Source organism: Spermophilus citellus (assembly GCF_964194105.1).
Source record: "Spermophilus citellus genome assembly, chromosome: 8".
NCBI classification, from domain to species: Eukaryota; Metazoa; Chordata; class Mammalia; order Rodentia; family Sciuridae; genus Spermophilus; species Spermophilus citellus.
This window is the reverse complement of record NC_138189.1, coordinates 147,477,266-147,494,731: the sequence shown is the minus strand read 5'-3', so window position 1 is coordinate 147,494,731 and position 17,466 is coordinate 147,477,266.

The following is a 17,466-nucleotide window of genomic DNA, read 5'->3' as shown; positions in this document are numbered from 1 at the left end:
TGGGGAGGGGAATCTTGGAACTGCAGGTGGTATTTGCCATACTGACTTCTTCTCATATAAAGAAATGCTTTTCAAACTTCAAAAATGTTCAGCTACATTGGACATCCTGTAATAAATAGTTCCAAGTTTCCACGCAGTGAAATTAAATCACCCGAAGTGAGAAAGTCATTGACATTCCCTGGTATCCCAGCAGCCTGTTCTGATTTGGCAGTCTCCGGCTGTGAACCAACAACATCTGCTGGCAATTTATTCTCTATTATCTTCTACCTACTACTTAACCTACTGGATCAAACAATTCTATGTTCACTGTTCCCTATTCACCTGTAAGCTGGAGTGCTCACTTGTAAAAATTTAAATGTAGCTGTAGAAAATTTCTTATTGCAAAGTCCTTAAAAAGGTTACAAATATATAATAATTTTATTTATTCCAAGCCACCCCTGCCTATAGTCAATTTATAGTTTATCTGCCTATGATTTTGGCTCCACTGACTTTCTGAAGACTTAGGATGGGAAAACCGTGCGGAAGGATGGCTGAACTCCACCTGGAGAGGTGCTGAGTGGTGGAACCCAGAGACAGGGCACACTTCCAAGCTTTCCTTCCTTTTTCTCCTGTTTCCCAGAATTGGCCTCTTTCCCGTCTTGGATGCTTTCTTCCCTGTTCACGTGGAATTGAAGGTGGTACGATCTCGATCTCTCTCCCTCTCATCTAAGCTAAGGAAAGATGGAGTGCTTAGAATGTAGGAGACGCATAATGAATACGTATTGCTTTGTTAAGTGAGATTGTATTGTTCTGGCAACTCCAAGTCCCCTGAAATGATGAAAGGGGTTTGAAAAGTTAAGGTGTTTGCATCGTTTGTAGGAATAGTTATCTCTGGCCTTCAACGAGTTGTAGAATAGATCTCAGTTTCTTTTTCCACCCGCTTTGCTTCCTAGTTTGTCTTCTGCAAGTTGGTTTCATTTATTTCTGGAAATTGGCTCTCTGGAAATGTTCTACCTGAGACCAAAACATCCCACAGTCCCTGAGAAGGGACGGAAATGGGAATGGCGTATTAATTATGGCAAAGGCAGAGCTGATAGAGTAAAGCAGGCCAGAAATAAAATGGTTTCCGGAAAGTAGAGCTTACTCTTCAGCCAGTCTGGCTGGGGAGACAGGGGCCAGTTGTGGTCTGTCATGGCCAGCCCTGATGGACACGTGCTCTGTCTTGTTCTGCTGTCTGTGGTCACCCTTCTTTACAGAGCCGTCCTGGTCTACACAGCCCACTCTGGGGGACACCGGCCCCTAGGATGCTGTCTAGGTTGCATTTTAGTTGATGGAAAGGGGAGTCAGTCATCTTTTCAGCAATGTGATGATGCAGTTTCAAGGTGTAAGCATTACTTTAACTCACCTTCCACGGGAGGCTGGAAAGTGTCATTTCTAGGTGGAAGGCCATGATTTGAGCACAGCTCTCTGTCTTCCAGCCTGGCCCTCTATATGTCCATCCACACACTTCTTGCCCTGTTCTCCCAGCATCACCAGGAAGAACACCCGAGACCCACTGCTTACTGGGTCCGGTGGAACCTTAGAATCAGATGAAGGGTTTCTAACAGGTCTAGACAAGTTCTTCATGCTCTGGTGACTATAGAAACAGACAAATTATTAACCTACCAAAAAAAAAAATCCTACAACTGAAACGTTCCCTTGAGAAAAGGGATGAGTTGGAAACACAGTAGCCCTGGTCATCACCAAGGCTTCTGGCCCCCGTGGTGGAGTGAGGTCTGCAGTCAGTTGCCTGAACTCCCCATTTCTGTGTTCTGGGATAGCTCCCTCGTTCCTGCCCCTCTGTGGAGGTCAGCTCTGCCTTTTGTAAGAGGAGTGCCCCTCCACGGTGGACCTTCAGGCGACGTGGGTGTTGGAAAGTACAGTGTTGCTTCTGGTTGAAATAGGCCAACACCTCGAGTTTTCCAGACTTGTGATTTCTCAGGTAACATAATTTCCTGAAAAACTTGGTCCTTCTTCTACAGACACACCTCCGCCTCTGATGGGATTATGTCCACATATGTCCATTTTCAATTGATAATACCCTAAGCCGGAAACACAATTAATACTTAACCTATAGCATGGCATACCTTAGTGACACAGGACCCTGCAGTGCATGGGCAGGGGACCCTCAGGATCTCCTGCTGATTGGGAGCTGCAGCCCTGTCCAGCATCCAGAGAGGGTGTTGCATCACACATCCCCAGGCTGGGAGCAGATCAAAATCTGAAGCCCCCTTGCTACTGAACAGAGGTGGTTTGCACCATTGTAAAGTGAAGAATGGTCAGCCAAGCTGTCGTAAGTCAGAGACCACCTGCATTTGCTTTTGCCCCTGCACAGAGAGCTCTTCTAGGCTTGGACTCAAGCTGTGGGGTCTCCGGTGTCTGCTGCAGCATTTCCCAGTTGGTGCCCCTGTTCCTTAGTTGGGCTTGGGTTAGAGGATAACTCCCTTGGATTTATCTGTCCTGATGCCTCTCTCACCAGGAAGTCTTCAACAGAGGCGTGTGGGAGAGGCTTCAGGTAAGGGACTTCCATTCTGCTCTTCTTAGATGTAGAACCAACAGTTTCTCTGAGGCTCTAGTTCTCAAGAGATTTAGATTCTGACTGAGGCAGAAGGGAATGTCTCCACATCATTTTGAAACTGGAAAATTCTTGCCTCAGTTTCTCTCTTTCCTACAGATCTTCCCAACAGAGGTAGGAAAAATTATCCCTTGACTCCTGGTTGTTCCCACTGTTTCCTCTGGAGCTCCAGGACCCTTGGGCATGCAGTCTGCCTTCTAAGTTACACAGGTGACAGTTTACCAAATGTGGCAGAATAGGGAGTACAGAAGTTTAATAGGCATTACCTATTTCTTTACTGTCTAACACCTAATTTTTGGACCAGTTTAGAAACATTTTAGGTTTTTTTTTAATTATCTTGCTTCCAGGTATTAGTTTCTGTTTTATTATTTTAATTATGTATTATTATAACTGTTGTATATCATTGCTAGTTTCTTGGCTAAGCCAGGATGAAGATTATATTTCTCTGACACAGAGATCCCCAAATGCACTGACCTATGATAAGTATCAGTCTGGCTGATGCAGGCTCTGAGGGCAGTTACGCGGTACAGGGTCATTGATGGGTCTCAATTTCTTCCATTTCATTCTCCCACAAACCTCCCCAAATGCCTGTTTTTATGGAAGACACGGAGAATGTATTTGAGAGAACTGACTAATGGTCACAAACCATTGCTAGTAGACCCAACTATTTCTAATATGGTTTATTAGTATCATACAGCTCATTTACCTTGCTATAATCTTAGCCATTCTCCACAAATACCTTTTTAACTGGGAATGGTGAACTTACTGTTTTTCAACTGAAGGTAGTCCATCCCTTTCGAAGGAAGGTGGCCATATGTAGGGGCATTTGGGGTATTGGCCATGTCTGGTGCTGTGATCTGAATCTTTGTGTCCCCTCCAAATGCACACATAGATACTTAACCACCAATGCATTGGCATTAAGGCATGGGGCCTGTGGAGGTGGCTAGGTCCTCAGAGAGCTGTCTGGCTCCTCCACTACCTGAGGACTCAGTGAGACAGTGACATCTCTGAATCAGAAAGTGGGCCCTCACCAGATTTCCCACTTTTCAGGATCGTGAGAAATGAATATTTGTTGTTCATAAACCACCAGCTTCTGGTATTTTGTAATAGCAAAATTAAAATTACAAAATTTCTGGGTGGAAGAGACTGAGCCCTTGGCAGAAGGGAGGCTTAGTGTTTAGGGGACTGGAACCAAGAAAACAGGGAAGGAGAAGAAAGAGAGAGGCTCGGAGTCAGGGAGCCCGCCTGTGTCCACGCAGAGCCCAGCCCAGCTGGTGTTCATCCAGGCAGGTGGTCGGGGAGAAGCTGGGGGCTGGGGCAAAGAAGGCTGTGCACTCAATGTCACCAGGTAGCCTGACACCCCTCTGATTCCTGCTGAAAATCGAATACCAGCATCTGCACAATAGGGTGGAAAACAAACCCAGCAATGTCCACCAGGGTACAGCCAAGGAACGGGGTCCCAGGAAACAGGATCACAGCACGTGGAAGGGAGGGGATGGTAACTAGGTCATCTGGCCTGGAGCCACAGAGATAGGTGTCGGCCCAGAGTGGGACGTCGTCATCAGCCTGAGCGTGCTGGGGACCTGGTCCAATTGCCACCCCAGAGGGACAATGTGCCATTTGGCTTAGTCTTTTTGTGTCCTTCCCTTTCATGTATTGTTTAAACAGTGAAAATAAACCTGTTAAAAATAGAGATGACGGTTTTTTGAAGAAGAAAATATAAAACTAAATACATTATGCATCTGTGTATAAAGAGGAGTCCCAACAGGATGTGGAAGGAGACGCACCTGGAAGATCGTCACTGGCGACAGTCTGCGCTGGGCGTGGGCACACACGCGTCCTTTTCTGTGGGTCCCGAGCTGTGTATTTTCGTCGGGTGTCGTGTGGAGGGTTGGGAACGTGGGAGAGTGGGGTGACAGGACTGTGGCTTGTTCTGTGTGGTCTACGGCTGTCAGGCTCTGGAGCGCGAGTTCCTAGGGTGTTCTGATTTCAGATGGCTTCATACACTGCATGTACACGGTGACAAATGAGTGTAGGTGACGTCCTTGCCTCCTGTTCCCTCCTCGGTGCTGTCCAGTTGCTCTTTACGGGCCTCTTACAATCCAGTACCAAGGAATATCGCCTGTAGGGACGTGGCCCGTGCTTTTCTTGGAATCGCAGCACAATGGGACTCTTCCTAACTTCAGTCCTTTCTCTGCTAATGGTACCTTCCTATCTCCAGGCACATGAGTTTACCTTTTCTTTTTTTGACGAGGACTTAGTCGGTGTTTGGGACAGGAGGTGGCCAGCTGCTCCCCGGTACTCACTAACCTTCCCTTTAGTTCACACTGTCCAGCCTGGAATTGCAGAGTTTAGGGAGGGAGGAAGTGGCATCCAGGTAACGGGTGTTGCAAGACCATTGTTCTCCCCCATCCCACTGAAACCTCTCATTGCTGTAACAGCAGAGCCACTGTTGGCTCCGGGCAGCTGGGTGGCAGTCACTGCAGGCATGACCAAGCCGTTCTGGAGCCTTCTGGGACACAAAGGCGGTTTGCCTTCCTCTGCCTTCCCCGTGATTGAGATGCTTGTGGCATGGGCTGAGATTCACGGGGGAAGGTCCTGGGAGGTCAGAGCTCACAGGGACTTGAGGACCATCTGCCTCGGCTCTTTTTTGCAGACTGGGAAATGGAATCCCTTGGAACGCTAGTGGGTCCCCCTCCAAGAGGCCTTGCACGTCTCCTGACATCAGCAGGAGACTGCTCGTGGGTACCCAAGTACAGACACATCTCAGGATGCTTTATTAGCAAACAAGAATTAAAAATCCCCTTCCTTCCTTTTTCTTCTGCTTCCTGTTTTGTGACTTTTCTCCAAGGAAGACCCGAGCAGAATTGAAGAAGAGGAGAGATGTTTGAATTTCCCTGCTTCTTTGCCCTGTATAATTTTTGTACTTGGAAAAACAATTATATACTTGTTCCAATTTCCTGAGAAGATGGTGGATTCCTCTGTCTCTGTTGGAAATCTCCTTCTCTTTTCTTCATATCAGTATCCTTTCAGATTTAATCTTGAAGTGCAAAATGCTGTTTGACTGCCTTGGCTAATATCTCAAGTAGCTACATGCCACTGTCACTGAAGTCATGGAAATCATTCCTTGCCAATAGCTGGGTCCCCTTCTCTCAGAGACTGCGTCGCAGCTGACGTTTTTTCAGGTGTGCATCTCCGTGTAGGTGATAGGGCTTGTGACTGCCCTATGTTGTCAGGAACAATATCTGTACGGACATCTTCAGCATTTGGTAGGGATTTGGAGAAACCCCCAAGTCTGGATCTGCAGGCATAGGATGGCATGTTCTATTTTGATTCATTTATTTTCATTGAATGGATATTTGGTGAGTTCCTACTGTGTGCTTGTCGCTAGGATTGCTGCTCTTAAGGAGACTGGAGCCTGCTCTTGAGCAGCTCATGGCACAGTTGGAAGGTGGGCAGGATTATGAATTGCCGGACCTGGGGTGACACCCACTCTGAAAGGCCTATTGAAAGAACCCTAGTGGGAGAGCAGAGCACCTGCACTTCACCTTGGAGAACTGACCTGGGCAGGAGGCTGGGTTGTGGGGAGCTGGTGAGACCAGGCATAGAGATAAATTGAGTCAACCGTCCTAGCCCAAATAGAAATGCTGGTGGCATGAGATCAGGCCATAATTGTTGGGGTTCACTGAGGGGGTTCAGAGCTGTTGTAGCGTTAGATTGTAGGACTGGGGACCTGGCTGAATGTGGGGAACGAGGCCGACTTGAATGACTTCCAACACCTGAATTGGTACCATTTGCCATAATAGAGAGAGGATGCAGGTTACCCAGTGTGGGCAGAGTTGGGGTTGGGGAGCAGAGAAAAAAGCCAGTGGGACCCTGAGGGACTGTGTCGAGGAAGAAGGCAGCTCATCCGTCTGCAGCTCAGTGGAGATATTGGACTAGAAATGCAGACGTGCTGGTCACTGGCACATTTTTGGTAGTGGAAAATGTTCATCTGGATATGGGAACCAGGCACCAAGGCCCAAAGAAACAGTGGGTGTGAGTCAGGCTTCCAATTTGAGTCCCAGCTGCAGCCCTTAGGGGCTGTGTCACTCTGGGAAAGTTCCCTCACCTCTCCAAGACTTGGTTTTCTTATCTGTCGAATGCGAGTACACACAGTAGTTCCCTTATGAAGCATGAAAGTTCTTGGTCCCAGGGCTGGCACCTGGAAATACCAATCAACACTGGCTGCTCTTCTGAGGAACATTCCGTTGAGATTCTAAAGTGGGAACTGAAAAGAGGATTGCAGATGAGGGGTATTCAGCATTTCTGAGGGAAGCAGGAGGGAAAGGCTGCAGGAGGGATGGGTAGACCATGAGAAGAGGCAGTCCAGAAGTAGGGAGGGGGATGCATTTCCATAGTGAGGGGTCAGCAATGTCCAATGCTACCTGAGCCCAGTAGATTTGGCAAACAGTGGGAGATATTTCAAGAGGAAAGATAAGACCAGCAAAGCAGTGGAGGCCCAGATCACAGAGCCTTCTCAGTCACACCACTGTGCCATGTAGTAGTTGGAAACAGTGGATTTAAAAGAAAATGGAAGATGCGACGATAGAGAAAGGAGTGCAGAAGATTGTTTTAATAAGCTTGGCTACAGAAATAAAGAGAATCTCAGTATCTAGAAGAGGCTTTAAAACAGGAAAGAGGGCTCTTGTAAAGATGGGAAGGATCTGGAATGTTCCTAAAACGAGGGAAAACATAAAAATGCAAGATGCTGAGATGCAGGTTAAATCTCAGTGTCGCTCTGTCCTGTGCCAAGTCAAGTGTGTTCACTTCTGGGTCCAAAGTCTCAGGAGCAAAGAGGAAGAGAACCAGCACTAGCTAATTGCCAGGCACTGGGCAATAGTTTGCTGTTCAGCCATTTTCTATATCTGCATGGAGACCTGGCAAGCGAGTTGCCCACTGGTAATTCACATTTCCCACCCCAAGAAACTAAGACTTAAAAAGAGTAGGTGATTCCATCATGGTCACAAATAACAGCTGGACTTTGACCAAGTTCTGGTGCTTTCAAGGCTGGTAGCAGGTCTCCTGAGCTATTCAGTGGCTTCATTTACAGATGGATTCTTGAAGAAAGTGTCTTTATTTTGATGGATGGCCACGGCAGACCGTCTCAGCACACTGCCTGCATCCCTGGGATCCCTTCCGCTGGATCTCACTGCTCGCTCCCTGCAGCCAGTGCCTGCCCCTCGTTGCTGGAAGTTGTGGGCTGTGAAAGGCTTTCCAGTGCAGGGGTGGAAAATTTCTGGAAATTATATTGACTTCTGCACTCTGTGCTCCTAGTCCTAGCAATGCTCACAGTGGCTTCCCGCTTTCTGGCCCCGTAGGTGTGACTTACAGTGTCGCTTTGTTTCCTCCGGGGTGTAGAGCTAATAGCTACCCTCTACAGCACTTTCTTGATGTCATATTTTCAGTTGGTGTCTGTTAGTGTCCCTGTCAGTGCTGAAACAAATTATCACAACTTTCGAGACTTAAAGCAACAGAAACTTATGACGTACTATTTTGTATTTCTGCAGATCCGAAGTCCTGATGGGGTTTTGCTCGCTAAAAGGCATTGACTGGGACATACTCGTTTTGTAGGATCTGGGGGAGAATCTTCTCTTGTTCACTCAGGTGCTGGGCAAAGTTCAGTTTCATATGGTTGAGGTCCTCTTTTGTGCCTGGCTATCAGGTGGGCCCTCCCTCAGCTTCTGGAGGCCTCTCTCTAGTCTTTGTACTTGACCTTCGACCCCCAGAGCACAGAGCCTCAGCTCCTCCTGCTGCCTCTCCCTGGCCTACTCGTCTGCTTCCCTTCTCATCCTGTGAACAGACTGTGATCCACACACTCCAGGGTCATCTCCATACCCTATGGTTTGCTGATCAGCAACTATAATCCCATCTAGAATCTCAAATCCTTTGGCTGTAGAAGGCAACGTATCCATAGGTTCTGGGTATTAGGAGTAGACATCTGGGCAGGGGACATTATTCTGCCAACCACAGGCTCCTCTCCTTGTTGTGCCCACTCTCTGCCTACTGTCTTTTCCTAATAAGTCACATTCACAAAAATATTTATCTCAGGTCTGTTTTCAGGGGTTCAACGGAGACAGTGATGAATCCTCAGAATCCAAGGTTAGCTTTGGTTAGTGAGTTGGGAATATCTGGTGGGAGCAGGTGCTCCTCCAAGTAGAGTCAGGCAACAGCTCCACTCTGCCTGTGCCCATCCTTGCTGGGCTCAGTGGCCTCTGGCAGCCAAACAGGAAGAATGGGGAGATTTTGCTAACGAGTTCTCCCTGCTCACCTGCAGCCCTCCATGCCTCAGCAGCACGGCACCCACAGCCTTACTGCGGGCCTGTCTGTGCACAGCACTTACAAACACAAGCAGGCGATTTGCACAACTGTCAAAGGCGGCTGCTCATTACTTAGCACAGATTGGAGCCAAGGCTCTCCTGGCCTCGATGTTGTGTGGAGAGGCATAGAAAATGAACATGCCACCCAGTTCAGGGTCAGCGTGCAAAACAGGAAAGGGGAAAATGGACTCTTGACAGCCTGTCACGATGATTATCGGCTGCCTCCCTGAGTCTTGTGGGCCCCCATCTCCACGCACACATCTAGCCGGCAACGCTCTCCTCACACTCCTCTTGCTGGGGCATCGTTGGGGTCTGTTTCATTCTGCCCTGAGCACCTCCTTCTCCAAGTACACAGATGCTCCCCCTACCCCACGGCAGCAGGGCCCCCTGTGACACAGGTCCATGGATCCAAGCTCAGGACGCTGTGTGAGGCGTGAGCCAGGTGGATCATGGGCTCTGCCAGGTGATAAAAGAGGGAGGGGGTTGGACCAGCAAGCCCTGCTGAGCGGAGTTTACATCTGGTCCTTGAAAACACCACTTCAGAAGCCATTAGCAGGCAGGCGGCGAGGAGGGAGGCCTCGGTGTTAATGGCTCTGATATGTGCCCCACACTTACTTTCCTTTGCCTTAACTCCCTTTCTTTCCCCAGACCCAAAGCTCCAATTTAGACTTCCACTTCCCTTACAACATAATCCTCACTCCCTGAAATGTACACCTACATTCCCGGCTCCACAGGACAGATCTGTTCATAATGCTACTCGTGAAAAGGCTTTTATCCTCTCAGATTTGATACTTCTCAACATTTTTTTTACTACTCCCTTGAAAATATACATTCTTAATATCCCAACAAAGGGGAGCAGATTAAAAAGAGAAATACCATAAAATAATTCAGTGAAGAACTAATAAAAGATGCAATCAATCAAGTGAGTGACAGTAGTAGTTTCTTTTAACACCAAATCTAATGGTTTCTTTTTCTAGTACAAAAGTGCTCCATTAACAGTGTGAGTCTTTTATTTAGGTAATTCACACGAGTGGTTGCCAGATATAGTTTATTTTCAGGAGGGCACACTTATAGAAGCAGCACACTGAGCCGGAGACCAAGTTCTCTCTCTCTGACGTACTCTCTAATGACCTTTCAGAGGGAAAATAGCATTGAAATCCTAAAATCGAAACCCTCAAAAACAGATCGGAGTAGCACTTCGCATTGAAAACGACGGCTGGTCTGCAGAGAATCCCTGAGTGAGCTGCGCCGTCTCTCACTCATCTGCCCCTCTTCTGTGTGGCCGCCTGCTCTGGTGGACAGGCCTGCAGCAGATTGCGCAGCTATCCCGTTCCCTCCTGTCAATCAAAGCCCTCCAAGGCGTTTGCATCAGAGGCTCCAGTCAACTCCTGATCACTCCCGGATTCATTGTGTGATGACGGATAAATTCCTGCTCTGAGAATCCTTTAAGAAATGAGCACCTTCTTCAGTAAGGCCTTTTACCCCTAGAAGCAGCTGAAACAGTGTTAAACAGAGATGGCGGCAAATGGGCTTGTTCTCCAAGAAGCTTGTGTGGGAATCCAGCTGCGCTGTGCGCTAACCAGTTACTCATTTCCTGGGACACTTGCGTCCTATGTTGATGAAAGTGTGGACAGCAGTCCCTAAGATTCATTCTGTCATCCAAAAATATATATTGAAGACCTAATTTTAAATGAGAGGAGGTGGATTGAGATACCTAATATGATGTCTGTCTAAAAGTCATTTTCCTAAAAAAGTGATCTTTAAAAAGTTTTTTAGGTAGTGAAAATTTCTGGAAAGACAGGTTTGTTCTTTGGATTTATATTGTCATCTAGCGGCTCACTCTGTTGACCAGTGTGGGGCTGGCCTTGGGTGACGGATACCTAAGTGCTTCAGGGGGGTTTTGGGGACATTGAGATCTGATCTTGGTGAAACGTGACAGATGATCTTACCTCAGGAATTCCATCAAATATGAGAAGATAGGCAAGTATCTTAAATTAAAGGTAACTTCTTGAGAATGGATGGATGAAGGCTGCTTATGTTAGTAACCTAGGAGGTACAAAGGTTTAGGGAGAGGAACTTTGTTGTAAAAGTAGGAAACTAGAGTTTAAATCTTGGGTGCACTATTTAGGATATATGTCCTAAGAACAATCTTGAAACTTCCATGCTTTAATTTCTACACATGTAAAGCATTTGGATGTAGCGGGCGATCCCTAAGATTTTTTCTAAGTTAAGAATCATTGCAAACTGTGTTCTCAACACATCTCTTGGCAGGAGCTGGCGTGGCCCCAGCTTTATTTGGGTCAAGGCCCAATAAAACCCCTGTTAGCACTTCCACTTCCTTCTGCATTTCACTTGGCTGACTTTGCTCCCTCTTTTCTTCTCTCACCTTCTTCTATTCTATCCATTACATCTCTTGGGTTGGACACCTCAGGCTGTGAGTAGAATTTACTCAACACAGTGCTTGCTAGGGAATCGCCTCCCCAAAGGATTCAATAAACTACTCTGTTAGAATGATAACAAAGGGAAGAATGATTCAGACAGATGAATGCAATGCCTTCCAATGTGTGAGGAAGGGCTTGCGAGATGACACAACTCCCGGATAAGGACCAGTGCCAAAGGGAAGCGGAAGGAAGAGAAGCCCAGCAGAGTGAGTGGCTGGCCCAGGGCCACTGTGAGAAGGAGTTTGTTAAGGCTCTCCTGAAACCTCCAGAAGACACTTTTAGTAACTTGACAAAGAGGAGGAGGCTGAAGACCAGAAAATTGACTTTTATTACTCAAGGATGCAGTGCTGGGAAGCGACACAGCCAGCATCCAGATTCGAGCCATTTGGCTCCAAAGCGGGGGACTTTTCCCTCTGGGTTCTATGGATTTCCAGGCCCTGAGAAGAAGGATTTGGGCAGAAATGAGGTATGAACCCTGCATGGGCTTGACTGTGACAGACAGGCACCCAGCCAATCAGGAGGAAGGTTGAGGTGGGTGGGAGGGACCTTCCTTTCCACTGTCATCCAGGTCTCTCTTTGTGGCTTCAAAGAGGGAGGGCTGGCTTTGCCTGCTGCTTAGATGAAAGGGAAGTGTGGGATATTAAACTGTAGCATTCATGAGTTTTCTGAGGTTAGGTGGCCACAGGCAGCATGGGAAGACATAAGGTGAAAAGCGTTTTGAAGTGTGAAAGTGTGTGCGTGTGCTTCCAAGTGTTATTTGGGTGACTCGCTGAGAAGATAGGTTAATGCATTCACTAAATTTTTCAGTTGTTTAAAGAATAATCTACTCTCTTGCCTTGTGCCGGACTAACGGGGCTTCCCAACAGTCGCATAAAAAGTGAAATAAGATAGACCAAACCGCGTTGTCCTTGAAGCTCTCTTCCTAAGCTTATTTAAAATTAATACACTTCAACAGAAGAGCCCACCTTTCTGTGGCCCCCGGTGGCTGGAAGCTACATCTGATCCATATTAATGAGCGAGGAGAATGTGGTTCCTGCCACACTCGTTCTGTTTTCGTCCTCCTGATGCTGCTCTTGCTGTCAGGGCTTCTCCTCAGATAATGAAAGGCAGCGCGAGACACAGACACTCATTCCTTCCTCCTCTCAATCCTCTGCCCTGTCATCTCTCAGCAACGGGAAACTTCCATTAGCGTTCACTTTAATAAGCCCGTTTCTTGGGGTTATAAGTGACAACTTTTAAATTAGTGGGGATCCGTGCCAGTTTTCAAAGGGGAGCACCAACATGTTACTCTCTCACAATTAGGTTTTAATTAGCAAGGTCACTGCTAATTTCAAGTGAAGGCAGCAGGGCACTCTCTTTCTCTCCCCTTCCCTCCTTTGGCAACGTCTAGTGGATAATGGGACCATAGATTTTATCAGGATGCTCCTAGGTGATGTCAATAATGTCAACAAGGCTATAAGCCTGAGCAGATCCCCACAGTACTGATGCATAGACTTCCTCTCATTATCATTCCGCCTCGTGTGTGTCCTGCTTCTGTGCCTCAGTGGATACTCATCAAGAAGACTTTACAGGGCTATTTTCAATTCTTCTTCTTCTTTTTTTTTTTTTTTTTTCTAACTACAGTTAAGACAGAAGAAAGATTTAATACTAAGTTTGGGCAGAAGTTTCAGGGGAAAACCCCGGAAGGTCTGTTTAATGAAGAGAACCTGTTCTCACTGGAGAACTCAATAAGAGGGTTTGTCAACTCAAGGCCATTTGCTGGGGCCTGCTACCCATATAGGTTCTTTCTGTAGATTGAGGGGAAAAACTGAGGGCTGCTTTGTCCTCTGCAGTCTCTGTAGCATTTTGGCTCCCAGCTGCTTCTGGCACACCTGGCCACTCATATGTCTGCACTGCCCTTGCTAGCGGTCATTGATGAACTCTCCAAATCTCTGTCCTCAGCCCCTACATCATGTGCAGAGGGCTTTTGAATTAGATGCTCAGATTGAGCTGTGGGAATGGCACATCGCTTTCTAAAGCTCAGATGCGACTGGTTAGGGCAGGCCTGCTGCTCTAACAAACACAGCAGAACCCTGAAAGTTCAAAACAAGTTTATGGTTTTTGTACCTAATGGTCTGGGAAGGTGCTCTCAGTGGTGTGCTCCTTGAAGAACCAACCCATACCATCAACCTCAACTCAGACCTGTGAAAGACAAACTGTAAATGTTCATTTTTAGAAACAGTTTTGTCCAGTCTCATACGATATTCCCTCTTTTGAAACTCCACAGAACACCTTGATGTAAGATGTTTCTAAACAGATTAGTTAATTAGTTTGTTATGTGTTTAAAATAATCGAAGCTTGAGTTTGATTTGCAGTCTGTCACCGGGAGCAGCTGTGTAAGCAGTAGAGGACGGGGACCACCTGGTATGCAGTTCTCAGAAATGGGACTTCAGGATTGGAAATCACCAGGCTTCCAATGCACTCGTCTAGTCCTGCAGGAAGCACTGAGAAGGGAGTGTAAATGAAAAACATCCCTGCAACCACAAGTTACAGGATCTTCTTGCACGGGGTGAATTTTTAATTGGATCTGAATTCTCACTTTCTTGCTTGGAGTCTGATCACTGTTACTGCAGCAGCTTTTGAAAGAGTGGAATATCTGAGTGGAAGAGCACTTAGGTGTGGGACTTAACTGATGAGTGATGACCTCGTGCCTCAGCATCGTGGAGATGGTCATCTTTTGGGATTTAGTCCACGGAGCGCTTTCTTACTGAGGTCCCCATCTTCTGGGTTCTGCTGTGGCTCCTCCTGGCCCTTTAACTTGGGATACAAAGGTGACATGACAGTCAGGAAAGAGAGCCAGGGCAAAATTTCAACCCAACACAAACAACTTCTTTGTTGGTGCCGCTCAGTCTTCTCTCAACTCTAATTATTCCAAGTTTCAAAGTAATTGCTTTGTGCTATTTGGAGCTTGTTTATGGTTAGGTACTTTGCTTTTCAGACCTATATTATTAAAATATCAAATACATATTTGTAAGTAATGCTGGCAACTATTCTTCTCTCATAATTGCCAAAATTCTTTGGCATGATAAGAAACCACACTGTGTTACTCTCAAGGAAGGCTCTCATTTTCTCCAACGAGGCACCGAGTGTTATTGCAGAACCTTCTTGACAGTTTTGGCAGGAAAAATGTGTGGGGAGCAGAAAGCAAAGCACTGCGACTCCCACCTTGGGCTTTCACGCAGCTCCCAGAGAGCTATTGAGCTCCTCCGGGAACTCATTGATTTTATCTGTAAAACAGGTAAAAACGTATCCCAGCAAGATAAACCCTGAGCCTGTTCCCGAGTTAAAAAAGCAACAAGAAGATATGAGAATGGCTTTGGAAGGAACAGAAACACATGAGATGGTGTCCAGTGACAAAGTGGAAATGGCCTTTCCTCACAGTGAGGGTTGAATGCCAGGGTCAGATACACCGAGAAAGCACTTAACATTGTCATCTGTATAAAGAGAGCTCTGTTTACAAGGCAGACTAGAGAGTCACCTGTTTTCTTCTACAGTCCTTTCTAGACTCAAGATCTTTGTGATAGTAGATAATTCAATTCAAAGGGTGTTTATTGAACAACGATTACGAGCAAATCAGTATGTAAAAGTTAAAAAAAAAATAAGCAAGGGTTTAAAAACCTAAGCCAGATATAGGCCATGGAATAAAGGAATTATGAACTTGATAAGAGTAAGACGAGTGAGCAAGCCCTGGGTTTGCTGCCGGGGCTCCAGACAAGCATAGGCTGACAGACGCTGATGGACAGTGAAAGGTCTCAATGAAACTGTGATATTGACTTGTACGGTTGAATTACACACTGACTTTAAAGAGCAAAGGCCACGTTTTACGTTCTTCATACACACAGATAATATATTTTGTAAGTTTTCAAGTCATGGGATGTTCATTAACAACTGTCACTCCAAGAAATCACTGGAAAATGACAGTGTGTCGTGTGACCAGATGGACTGGCCTCACTTAGTGGATTCTTGATGGATCCTGATGAAGAAGAGAGTGGACTGAATGTCAGGTATAGCTATAGAGCCAAATTCAAGTCTTGCGTCCGCTGAGACCGGGGTCTCCCTAGGACTGGCTTGTCCTGAAGAAGCACCCAAGGTAGACTGAACCGTTTGTGTTTCAACATTAGCCTGACTGCACTTAGAGCATCTAGCGTGTGAAGACCCTAAAATAATCTTGCCTGGACCTTCGAAACCATGGAACCTTGGACTACTTGTAGTTTTCCAATTGTTCTAGAAGCTTCTCCTCATGCAATTGAATAAATACTTAGGGTTCTACTGGAGATGCACGTCTGGGGGTGGGCTTATGAGGGAACCTAGAGACAGGGGTGGCTTCAGCTTTAAGGCCACCTGTTAGCTGAGCGCTGGGACCAGCCTTTAAATGGTACTGGCATCCCAAATGCTGCCACTTACTAAATATTCGTGTTGCTTTAGAAGTCCTAGGTTGGGACACTGCTGCTCAGGTGTTCAGTATGAGGAATGACCGCTCATTGTTCCAGCTCTTATTTTTAACCTTTTGCTTGTTCTTGTTTTTAAATTATATTATTATTTTTGTGCTGCTCAGACACCAGCAGATGCTTTGCCTTGTTGGGACTTGCTAGGCTGTGGCTGAGAAGGATTGGAACACGTTTTCTCACACGCCATGTCCTGCCAAGCCACTAAGGGATGCAGACAGCACCAGGCTCTGGCCTTGAGTTCAATTTTAAAATTTATATCTTAACACATTAAAATATACGTGAGGCTGAATCAGGCTGGGCTTAGAGTTTGCTAACGTATCATCTTTCCCACTCATTGTGTAAGGGTCCGGCGAACGTCGGAGGAAGAGACCACCAAGAGACGGACTCATGCAACAGCAAAAGGGGTTTATAGCAGATCCAGCATGCTGGGGCCCCGCGCTCACTCAAGAAGGGAGAGCAGCCCAGAGCCCCGAGCAGGGGTTGAGCAGTGCTTAAATACACTTTTTTAGGGAGGGCAGGGACTTTGCATACATCAGAGCAAATCATCATGAGGCACAGGAAAATTGAACAACAATTCCTGAACATAATTAGTACATTCATTGGCGGGAACAGGTCGGGCGGGAGTGATAGGTCAATCCTAAGGAGGGGATACATTTAAACTGATTGGTTTGGGCCCTGAATGCCTACGTGCCAAGCTGCACAGGGTCCTAGGTTATTAAATAACTAAATGGTCAGGAGGAATATCTACTGGGCAGTCCCGGGAATTGTCCTAACAGCTACAGGAATTTCAGGTTTTGAGTGTAGCATAGGAACTTAACAATACCTGGTCCTTTACATTTTAACTCAGGCTTTGCAGATTAGAAACTTTACCCTTTCCATTGCTCTGATTTTAAGAACTGGCAATTGGAAACTATAGGCATAAAAAATTAGGCTCAGAGTGAATTTTAAGGAATCATCTAGTTCATTCTTCTGCCTTTGGCAGATTTGAACTAAACTCCTCTTTGGTGGGGAGAAACTCTCCTATTTGAAAATACCTGCTGGGAAGGAAGTTCTAGCGTTCCCTATAATACCATTATGAGCCACAGAAACGACTTGTTTCCTTCCACAATAAATGATTTTCTCAGCTGTTTGGTTTCTGGCAATGTCCATTTCAGGAATAATAAATTCCAGTGTAAATGCCATATTTCCTAAAAGTTTTAGTAGAATAGATTAAGTGGAGAGAAATATGTACTTGACGGTGGAGAAAAAAGTTCCTTTCTTCCAGATCAAGGTTAATTCTAATAAGGAAATAGAAAACCCATTACTAATGCCTCTGCATTAAAGCTCACTTCCTCTCGAGCGAACCCAAAGGATGCTCTTGCATATCAATGTTGTACCAAAGGCTTTCATTATCTCTGTGGTTTTGTTTATTCAAATATTTTCCCCACATGTGATTCCTTCATGTAAAAATGAAATAGATGAAAAAACATGTCTTTTAAGGACTCTATCAATCTCTCTTTAATTGAAGGTGCCCTTCAGAGCAATAGACCTATTTAGGGATTGTTCAAAGATGGATTTACTTTCATTAATGTTTTTTTTTTAATCTG